The sequence below is a fragment of the Macadamia integrifolia genome, chromosome 10, assembly GCF_013358625.1.
Source record: "Macadamia integrifolia cultivar HAES 741 chromosome 10, SCU_Mint_v3, whole genome shotgun sequence".
Lineage (NCBI taxonomy): Eukaryota > Viridiplantae > Streptophyta > Magnoliopsida > Proteales > Proteaceae > Macadamia > Macadamia integrifolia.
This window is the reverse complement of record NC_056566.1, coordinates 8,050,780-8,061,071: the sequence shown is the minus strand read 5'-3', so window position 1 is coordinate 8,061,071 and position 10,292 is coordinate 8,050,780. Positions and strand designations below refer to the sequence as shown.

The 10,292-nt window shown below is 39.2% G+C and overlaps 1 non-coding gene across 1 annotated transcript; it reads right to left on the bottom strand.

The window, feature by feature from the left end:
* Positions 1 to 5,639: 5,639 nt before the first annotated feature.
* LOC122092565 lies at positions 5,640 to 5,746 on the bottom strand. The gene has a single exon (XR_006144218.1). It is a non-coding gene; the product is annotated as a small nucleolar RNA R71 (small nucleolar RNA).
* Between the last annotated feature and the right edge of the window lie 4,546 nt (positions 5,747 to 10,292).

Here is a 10,292-nt window from a genome sequence, read left to right as displayed (position 1 = left end):
TCTGTAGCAGCGCCAAAAAGTGTCGTTTGCATTGCCCGAATGATATAATAAAAATATCATCTCTACAAACAGTGCCAGAAAGTGCCAATTTCATCATCGTTTCCATGACAATATTGGAAAGTATGAATCTCAGTGTCAATTTTCATGTTAATATATTAGTAAGATTGGAAGTATCAAGAAATGTTACAAAGACATCAATCTGATTAGAATTACTGAGGTACGTTATAAGAACGATATCCTTACAATTTCTCTATTGAGTTGTCTCTAAGGTATGTATTCTCTTCCTTATTAGTATATAATTGTACTCTGAGATAATTCCCTCATACTTTCATTCTTGGCCAAGTTTAGGACATTTCATGTATGATCTAGTTCTAGTGGCATGATATACCAATACTAGTCAATTGGATGTACGGTCATATTAATTTCTTGTTTTCATCGAATTTTACCGCCTGAGTTTAATCGCTCGCCTTTTTGTATTACACCTCCGTTATTCTTGAGTAGGATATCGGGAGTATATGCTCTAGGGTGACAAAATTTTGTTGTTCTTTTCTTTGCCCTTCGGCTGTTGCACAGTCTAGGCCAAAGAGGGGCATTCTGTAGACACCAAATTTTGTCCCCCCTTGGCAATGATGAATTACAGAAAATGAGGAGACATATATTCTCTCTTTTAAAAAAGAAGTTGAATTTTCGGCGCAAGTCCAGCTTATCCCAGAACTTATGATCGGTCAAACCCAATATTTTTAAATGATGTAGGGAGGGTAACCAAAAGTGGTCATTAATACCTTTTTCTAGAATACAACAATCGAGCCTAGTATGTGCTCGATTCCTGTATCATTGGAAAGTACTTGGAAATAGGGTCTCATTGATATCTTGTATTAAAAAAATGGATACCCAGATGTGCTGTAATGACTACTTAAACTTTGAATCAGTTAGACCAAACCCTAAACCAGACCAAACCAAACCAAACCAAACCATAAACTAGACCAAACCCTAAGCCAAACCCTAAACTAGACCAAACCCTATACCAAACCAAACCCTAAACCAAACCAAACCAATCCAAACCCTAAACCGAGCCTAAAACTAGACCAAACCCTAAACCAAACCAAACCCAAAACCAGACCAAACCCTAAACCGAACCAAACCTTGAACTGGACAAAACCCTAAACCAGACCAAACCTTAAACCAGAACAAACCCTAAACTAGACCAAACCCTAAACCAGACCAAACCCAAAACCAGACCAAACCCAAAACTAGACCAAACCCAAACCAGACCAAACCCAAAACGAAACCAAACCTTGAACAAGACCAAACCTTAAACCAGACCAAACCCTAAACTAGACCAAACCCTAAACTAGGCCCAAAACCAGACCAAACCCTAAACAAAACAAAACCCTGAACTAGACCAAACCTTAAACCAGACCAAACCTTGAACCAGAACAAACCCTAAACCAGACCAAACCCTAAACCAGACCAAACCTTAAACTAGACCAAAACTAGACCAACCCAAACCAACCCCTAAGCCTGAACCAAACCCTAAACTCGAACCAAAACCCTAACCCTAAACAAATCCTAAACCCTAACCAAAACCCTAACCCGAAGCCAAACCTTAAACCCGAACCAAAACATATGAACCAAACCCTAAACTCGAACCAAAACCCTAACCTTAAACCAAATCCTAAACCCAAACCAAAACCCTAACCTAAACCAAACCCTAAACCTTAACCAAAACCCTAACCTAAACCAAACCCTAAACCCGAACCAAAGCCCTAACCTGAACCAAACCTTAAAACCCGAACCAAAACCCTAACCCAAAACCCTAAACCAAGCCCTAATCTAAACCAAACCCTAAACTTAAACCTAAACAGGACCAAACCCTAAACCAACCCCTATCCAAAACTTGTCGACCTACCTATGGCTACTTTCGTGATAAGATTTTCAGCAAAGGCTACTATTGCCCAATCTAGGGGGTAGCCACCCAGTCTATGGGAGTATCTGGAGGTGTAACGGGGTGCCATGGGATATTTCAAAGTATAACGGGGTGACACATATTTTTCTCACTACACAATGGGATGACACAAGGGGGGATCCGTGTAAGACCTTACATGGATTGTGTAAGGACCTACACATCTGTGTAAGGACTTACACATTCGTGTAAGCCCTTGCACAGATTTATGAGGGGCTTACCTGGATTTGGCCCCCTTAAAAGCTCTTAGGTGTTTTTTACACCACTACCCCTCCTCCCTTCTATAAATAGTGACCCCAGGTCACTGTAAAACCTGAGAAAAAAATAGAGGAGAACCCCTGAAGAAAAAAAATTATTCCAGAGGCTTTACAAAAGAGAGAGAGAGAGAAGAAAGAAAAAGAATAGACCCAGTCAAGCTTATTGAAGTTGACGGAGTCCACGTCATCCATATCAAGTTAGTACGGAACTTTTATTTAAGTTCATTTGTATTTAATTTTGATATCTTTATTACAGCATGAAAGCCCTATCCAAAATTTCAGGGCTGATTTTGACCCTAGGAATTTGGCATGGAACCCCTGTCTAAATTCCCAGGGCTGATTCTAACCCTAGGAATATGGAGCGGAAGCCCTGTCCAAATTTCCTGAGCTGATTCCAACCCTAGGAATGCGGCATGAAAGCTCTGTCTAAATTTTCAGAGCTGATTCCAACCTTAGGAATACGGCGCAAAAATCCTAGCCAAATCTCCACAGTCAATTCCTACCTCAAGAATGTACTGTGGAAGCCCTGCTTAAATTCCTAGAAACCAGAACCTATGTTCATACCCTAGCAAAGAAACCCTGTCAACTTTTTTTTACCTAAGTGCTGGAAGTTTTTAATTTCTCCAAGAAAGCGAGGAGAAAATTAAATCGTTTCCTGATGAGCACATTTATGTGTGAAATCTAGGGTAGTAAAACATGCATTTTACATATTTAGAATGGAGCTACCTTGGGTTTTACTCTCTTTTTGCAGGTTTTATATTTTCAAGTCCTTAAGGACTATCGGGCGCTATATCTCCAATTCTACACGTAAAGAGGTCCTATTTCTTTTCATGGTTGCGAAGAGGACAAAATTCTGAGCAAGATGGATATGTCCAATTAAAAGTATGCATTTGTTTGGTTACTCGTACAAGTGATTATTCTTTTCAGGCCAGAAAGAGAATAATGGATCAGAACTGAACCGAGATGTAGAACCAGCCCGTTTGTAACTGTCTCAGAGGCACAAGGAATACTCCAAATGCCAACAAAGATCGATGGACCACATCCTTAAGTGATTGAAGATTCATTTTTGGAAACAACAACTACCTAGTGTAGTTGGTGAGCTATGGTGTGCAAAATTCCCTTGCTCACCAAGAGGTCTCAAGTTCGAATCTCATGGTTGTTTTTTTTAGAGAATTTTGTTGAAGATTTTCTGCTTTTCACCCACTTAAAGCACTAAGAGCATGGAGGGGATTTCCACATCAAATTAGAAGCAAGGAAAATCGTGGAAGGGTTCCTGCACAAGAAGAGAAGAAGAAAAAAAGGAAAGAAAAAAAAATGGAGAAATAAAGATTGTCCAAATCTCTCTCTCCTCCATATCATCACCAAAATACTGTCCAAATCACACAAAGCAAGAAGAAAATCGTCCCTTGGAGGGAGAAAAAGAAGAGAAATAAATTAGAAAAAAAAGGAAAGAAAATAAGCAAAAAAATTATAGGAAATTTCTCCAAGTTTATTTCTCACTTCTCTCTCCTCCATCTTAGCACTTTTGGACTCAAAAGATCTTACTATCAATTGTGGGTTTCTCTCTTTTAGGAAAGAGAAATTTGTTACCCTACCTCCCCATTCCCTATAAATACAACTCATGTAAGAGGAGGGGAGACAATTCATTCTTCTTCTAGTTTTTTTTAGTTGCTCTCTCTCTCCCTCTCTCACTCTTTAGTTTTAGTTCTTCTCTATTTTTTCTTTAATCACTTTTGTAATAGTTTTTTTATGTCAATTAATGCAAGCACTCTTTTATTCTTATTCAGCCTTTTTATGTTTATGATTTATGCAATTGAGTTGTAATTTTTTAAGTTATAGTTCTAGGCTTAGATCTAGGTGACAAGATCATGAGCCGTGGAGCAATTTTTTTTTCAAGTTCAAGCATTGATTCAAGTAAGTAGGCTCCTTCAGTAGTCTTCACTCCCCCCTCTCATCCCTCTTCTGACTACCCTTTCTTTCTTAATTTAGGATTTTTATTTTCAGTCGTTACATTATTACTATCCCTTTCCCCCAAGGTTCATGGCTAGTGTATGTGTTGGCTTTGCCCCTCCTAGCCATAGAACCATCAATTTATTGCTTTTATTTTAATTGTCTCCCTTTCCCTAAAGCCAAGTAGAGTAACCCTTATAAGAGTGACTCTTTGGTCAAGTAGGGAAGCTCATATTATGATGCATCCCTCGGGCTAAGTAGAGAAACCTACTTGTGAGTCTCTCTCTAGCTTTATCCCCATTCTTTTACTTTATTTTTATTTCAGCATTTTTTTCCTTTATTTATTTATTATTTTTTTAATTGGGTGGGTTGTTTATTTTCAGTTTTTTATTTATTTAATTTTAATTACGTGGCTTACGTCTTTAAATTCTTAGATGACGAATGGTTAGGATGTTATTTTAGATACATATGTTTAGGATGGTAATTAGAATTATATCACAATCATTAATCAGTTCACTTTCGCATTATTAAAAGAAATAAAAAAATAAAGTGGCTGCTCTCTCTGTGTTCGACCCATAGCTACAGTGATCCGTACGCTTGCGGTTACATTTTAAATCTCAAACAAGTTTTTGGCGCCGTTGCCGGGGAGACAGTTCCATATTATTTTTCACTTTCTTTTGGTAATCGGAGTTCTTTGTTTGCTTTGTTTTATATTTTTCCTTTTCTTTTATTGAATTCCTGAGAAGAACAACTTGCAATAATAGTTGTATCAGTGGAGGTCACCATGTCTCACAGTATGATAATGACAGGTTTCGCCCTATAGCAGTACCTCAGGAATTGACCTGAGCAACCCCGGATCCCTACCGGTAAGCTCCCAAAAAGCCAAAAAAAAAGAAATAAAAAAAAAATTCATTAAAAAAAAAAGTTTTGCTATCCATTCTTTTGTGCTTGTCTTACTTTAGTTGTGGGTAGTTTTCTGTTGCATGAGTGTTAGGTGGGTACGTAACACTAAGAATCAGTTAGAAAGAAGAGATCCAACAAGTAGTGACCCAATACGTTTGCTCTCTTTAAAACCCTTCAATATGGGAGACCAACAGCAAAACCCTTCACCTAAATCTCTGAAAGATAGGTTCTACCCTGGTAGAACAGCCCAACCTTCCTGCATAGTTCTACCACAAGCCCAGGGCAATAATTTTGAACTCAAATCTCAATACATCACTATGTTGCCCCACTTCCATGGGTTGACCTCTGAGGATGCATACCTATTTCTAAGGGAATTTGAAGAGGTATGTGTTCTAATTAAGATCCAACAGCTTTCTGATGATGCTGATGAGCTTAGGTTTATCACTTTTGCATTGAAAGACCAAGCTAAGAAGTGGTTGTATGGGTTACCCACGAATTCTATAACCTCATGGGAACAGTTCATAGTTGTCTTCCTTAAGAAGTTTTTCCCAACTCACAAGACCAATAAGCTTAGAAGTGATATCCTTCAGTTTAGGCAAAAGCCTAGTGAGTCATTTTCCAAACTTATGGAGAGATTCAAGGATCTACTCCAAGAATGCCCTCACCATGGCCTAGACCTATGGCATTTATGTCACATAATTTATGAGGGTATTGATTACCCAACTAAACAAATGATAGAGTCTATGTGCCCTGAGGGATTCACATCCTTTACAAATGAAGGAAAGGCATGGGAATTCTTACTTGACTTAGCTGACAAAACCATTGAGTGGGAATCAACCCAAGAGAGTGAAAAAATGATAGGAGGAAAAGGATATTTTGTGGATGGGATAGTAGCCAAGGAAGCCCATTTGGATAGCCTAATCAAGAGGATTGCGGCTATTGTTCCTAGAGAGCCATCATCAGTCAATTTAGTTAAGATTTGTGCTTGGTGTCAGTCCCCTGAACATGTCATAGAAGAATGCCCCAACACCTCTGGGGGCACTTCTAATGATAGTATTAATGCCTTATACCAGAATAATCCATATAGTAATACCTACAATCCAGGATGGAGAAATCACCCAAATTTCTCTTGGAATCAGGGCAATCAAGCAGGGCCTTCCAATTTCCATAATCAAGGTCAACCTGGACTCCAAAGGCCTCCCTTTGCATAACAATCTTTTTCTCAAAATACTTTTCTTAGGTTAAATGTAGGACCTCAGGCGAGTTTTCCTAGGGCCCCTCTCCTATCATCTTATCAGCAACCCCCTGGGTTTACCAACACTGGAGAGGCAAGTAGAATAAGTGACTTAAAAAAATATGGCCCTCCTCATGACAAGCCATCAAAATCTTACGAGAGAACTCACTCAAGTTGTCTCAATTATGCATGAGAGGGAGAAAGGAACTTTACCCAGTCAACCAGAGCCTAACCCTAGGCATCATTAGCCTGTTAGTTCACAAACATCAACTAATGCACCACTGAATATAGTACAAGGTCAGACCCAACAAGGGCTCTCTAACCAATGTAATGTTGTTTATGCCCTTAGGAGTGGTAGAGAGTACTTACAGAGGGTTCCTTAATCTTCCTCATCTATTACTCATGTTAACTCTCCTTCAGTTGAGGACACAAGTGTGCCTCTTGTTTTAGGTTCGTCTGATGAACCTAAAGATTTTTCTGAAACTAAAGATGATTTGGTTGAGGAAACCAAAAATGATTCTTTTGAACAGGGGAAAATCCCTAACAGTCCTTATGTTCATCCTGTCCCATTTCCTAATCGCTTGGTAAACGAAAGGAAGACTGCTCCCATAGACAAAATTTTAGAAGTCTTCAAAAAGGTAGAAGTGAACATCCCTCTTTTGGATGCCATATCCTAGATCCCCGCCTATGCAAAGGTATTGAAAGATTTGTGTACTCACAAACGTATCACTAGTGTGCCCAAAAAGGCGTTCTTCGCAGGTAACATTAGTTCCATAATTACTCAGCCTATAGTAGCCAAGTATAAGGATCCAGGGAGCCCTACCATATCTTGTGTCATAGGCAACACCTACATTGAGCATGCCTTACTTGACCTTGGCACAAGTATGAATCTTTTACCATACCATGTGTACAAGCAACTAGGATTAGGAGAATTGAAAGCCATTGGAACTACTCTTCAGTTGGCAGATAGGTCTGTTAAGATTCCTAAAGAGATGACTGAGGATGTCTTACTAAAGGTGGGAGAATTTATTTTCCCTGTTGATTTCATTGTGTTAGATACTAAGCCCTTCTCAACCAAGGATGAGATCCCAATAATTCTAGGAAGACCATTCTTGGCTACCAGTAATGCATTAATCAATTGTCGGAATGGTTTCCTAAGATTATCTTTTGGTAACCAAACTGTTGAGTTTAACATGTTTAGGATTGGCAAGCAACCACATATGGAAGAAGAGATCAATATGCTTGAGGATGTTCTGGATTTTTCTGATGATTTAGTTACCAACTTTGATATTGATTTTGATTCAGAATTCCAAGAGTGTATGGATGAGTTGGATGATGACAGTGAAAATTTCTTTTCTGAAGTCTTGAGTCTTCACACACTTGTGGAGCCCTTAGGACCTCTTTCCAATTCTATTCCCAAACCTTCCATAGTTGAGGCCCCTTAGCTAGATCTTAAGGAGTTGCCATCTAATTTGACGTATGCTTTCCTAGGGCCTAACTAGACTCTTCATGTAATAATTTCTTCAAATTTGACTTCCAGCCAGGAAGAGGAGTTACTTAAAGTGTTAAAAGATAATAAGGAAGCCCTAGGTTGGACCATGGCTGATATCAAGGGTATAAGCCCTTCCATTGTGCAACATCATATACATCTTATGGAGGATTCCAAACCATCCAGGGAACCCCAAAGAAGAGCTAACCCATTGATGATGGAAGCCATTAAGAAAGAGATCCTAAAGTCCTTGGATCATGGAATAATTTATCCTATTTCTGACAGACAATGGGTAAGCCTAGTTCACGTAGTGCCTAAGAAGTCTGGGGTGACTATAGTTCCTAATGCTAATAATGAGTTGATTCCTACCTGTGTTCAATCAGGGTGGCGTGTGTGCATTGACTACAGGAAACTTAATGTGGTAACCTGGAAGGACCACTTCCCATTTCATTCATTGATCAGATGTTAGAGAGGTTAGCCGGACATGAATACTATTGTTTTCTTGATGGATATTCTGGCTATAACCAAATCCCAATTGCTTTAGAGGACCAACATAAGACCACTTTTACATGCCCATATGGAACATTTGCTTACAGGCATATACCCTTTGGGCTTTGCAATGCCCCTGCTACGTTCCAACGATGCATGATGAGCATCTTTTCTGACATGGTCAAAAAATTCTTAGAAGTATTTATGGATGACTTTTCAATTATTGGAATTCCTGTTCTGAATGTCTTCAGCATCTTTCCCTAGTTTTGAAAAGGTGTGTATCTAAGAATTTGGTTTTGAATTGGGAGAAATACCATTTTATGGTTAAATCTGGTATTATTTTAGGCCATGTAATATCCAAGGAGGAAATTAAGGTAGATAGAGCCAAAGTGGATTTAATTGATAATTTACCACCTCAATCTGTTAAGGATGTTCGGTCCTTTCTAGGGCATGCAGGCTTCTACAGAAGGTTTATTAAGAACTTTAGTCAGTTAGCCCGACCTCTCACCTCATTACTTGCCAAAGATCAGACTTTTGAGTTTTCCAAAGAGTGCCTAGAATCCTTCAAGCAACTTAAGAAGGAGTTGACCAATGCACCCATTGTTCAACCACCTGTTTGGACTGAACCTTTTGAACTGATGTGTGATGCTTCAGATTTTACCATAGGAACGGTTTTGGGTCAAAGGATTAATAAGTTACCCACTGTCATTTACTATGCTAGTAGGACCTTAAATGATGCACAACTCAATTATACAACCACTGAAAAAGAATTTTTAGCTGTTGTGTTTGCATTAGAAAAGTTTCGGTCTTACTTAGTTGGTTCACATATGGTGGTGTATACTGATAATTCTGCCCTCAGATACCTAGTTTAGAAGAAGGATGCAAAAGCCCGTCTCATTAGGTGGGTTTTACTTTTGCAAGAGTTTGATTTAGAAATTAGGGATAAGAAAGGAGTTGAAAACCTAGTTGCAGACCATTTATCCCGGCTTCCCAATTCCTTGACTGTTGATTCTCCAGTCAACGAGAACTTTCCAGATGAACAATTATTTACAATGTCCAGTGAACCATGGTTTGCTGACATTGTCAACTTCTTAGTTTCAGGTGTGACTCCGGATCACTGGTCCACCCAAGATAAGTATAGGTTTCATTCCCAAGTTAAGCACTTTTTCTAGGATGATCCTTATTTGTTTAAGATATGTCCGGATCAGATTATCCGACGATGTGTTCCTGATCATGAACAACATTCCATTCTCTCTTTTTGTCATGATCATGCATGTGGTGGACACTTTGGACCTAAGAAGACTGCCACAAATGTTCTCCAATGTGGATTTTATTGGCCCACTCTTTTTAGAGATGCTTTTGATTTTTGCAAGGCTTGCCCCGCCTGCCAGTCTTTTGGCTGTATCAATAAAAGGAACATGATGCCTCTCAACCCCATTTTAGTAGTTGAGATCTTTGATGTTTGGGGCATCGATTTTATGGGACCATTCCCTAATTCCTTTGGGAATTTATACATACTTTTGGCCGTTGATTATGTTTCTAAATGGATAGAGGCCATACCTTGTAAATCTAATGATCACAAAGTGGTGGTCCAGTTTCTCAAAGAGAACATTTTTTCCCGCTTTGGTGCACCACGTGCAATAATTAGTGATAGGGGTACTCATTTTTGTAATCGGCCTTTTGAGGCCTTAATGAAAAAGTATGGGATCACTCATAAGTTATCTACCCCTTATCACCCCCATACTAGTGGCCAAGTGGAGGTGTCTAATAGCCAGGTCAAACAAATCTTGGAGAAAACTGTTAATCACAACCGTAAGGATTGGTCCCTTAGGCTCATTGATGCCTTGTGGGCCCATCGTACTGCATTCAAGACCGACCTTGGTCAGTCTCCCTACTGTTTGGTGTATGGGAAAACTTGTCACTTACCAGTTGAGTTGGAGCATAAGGCCTTTTGGGCCATCAAGAAGCTCAACTTTGATTTGTCTAATGCGGGAATTCATCGTAGGC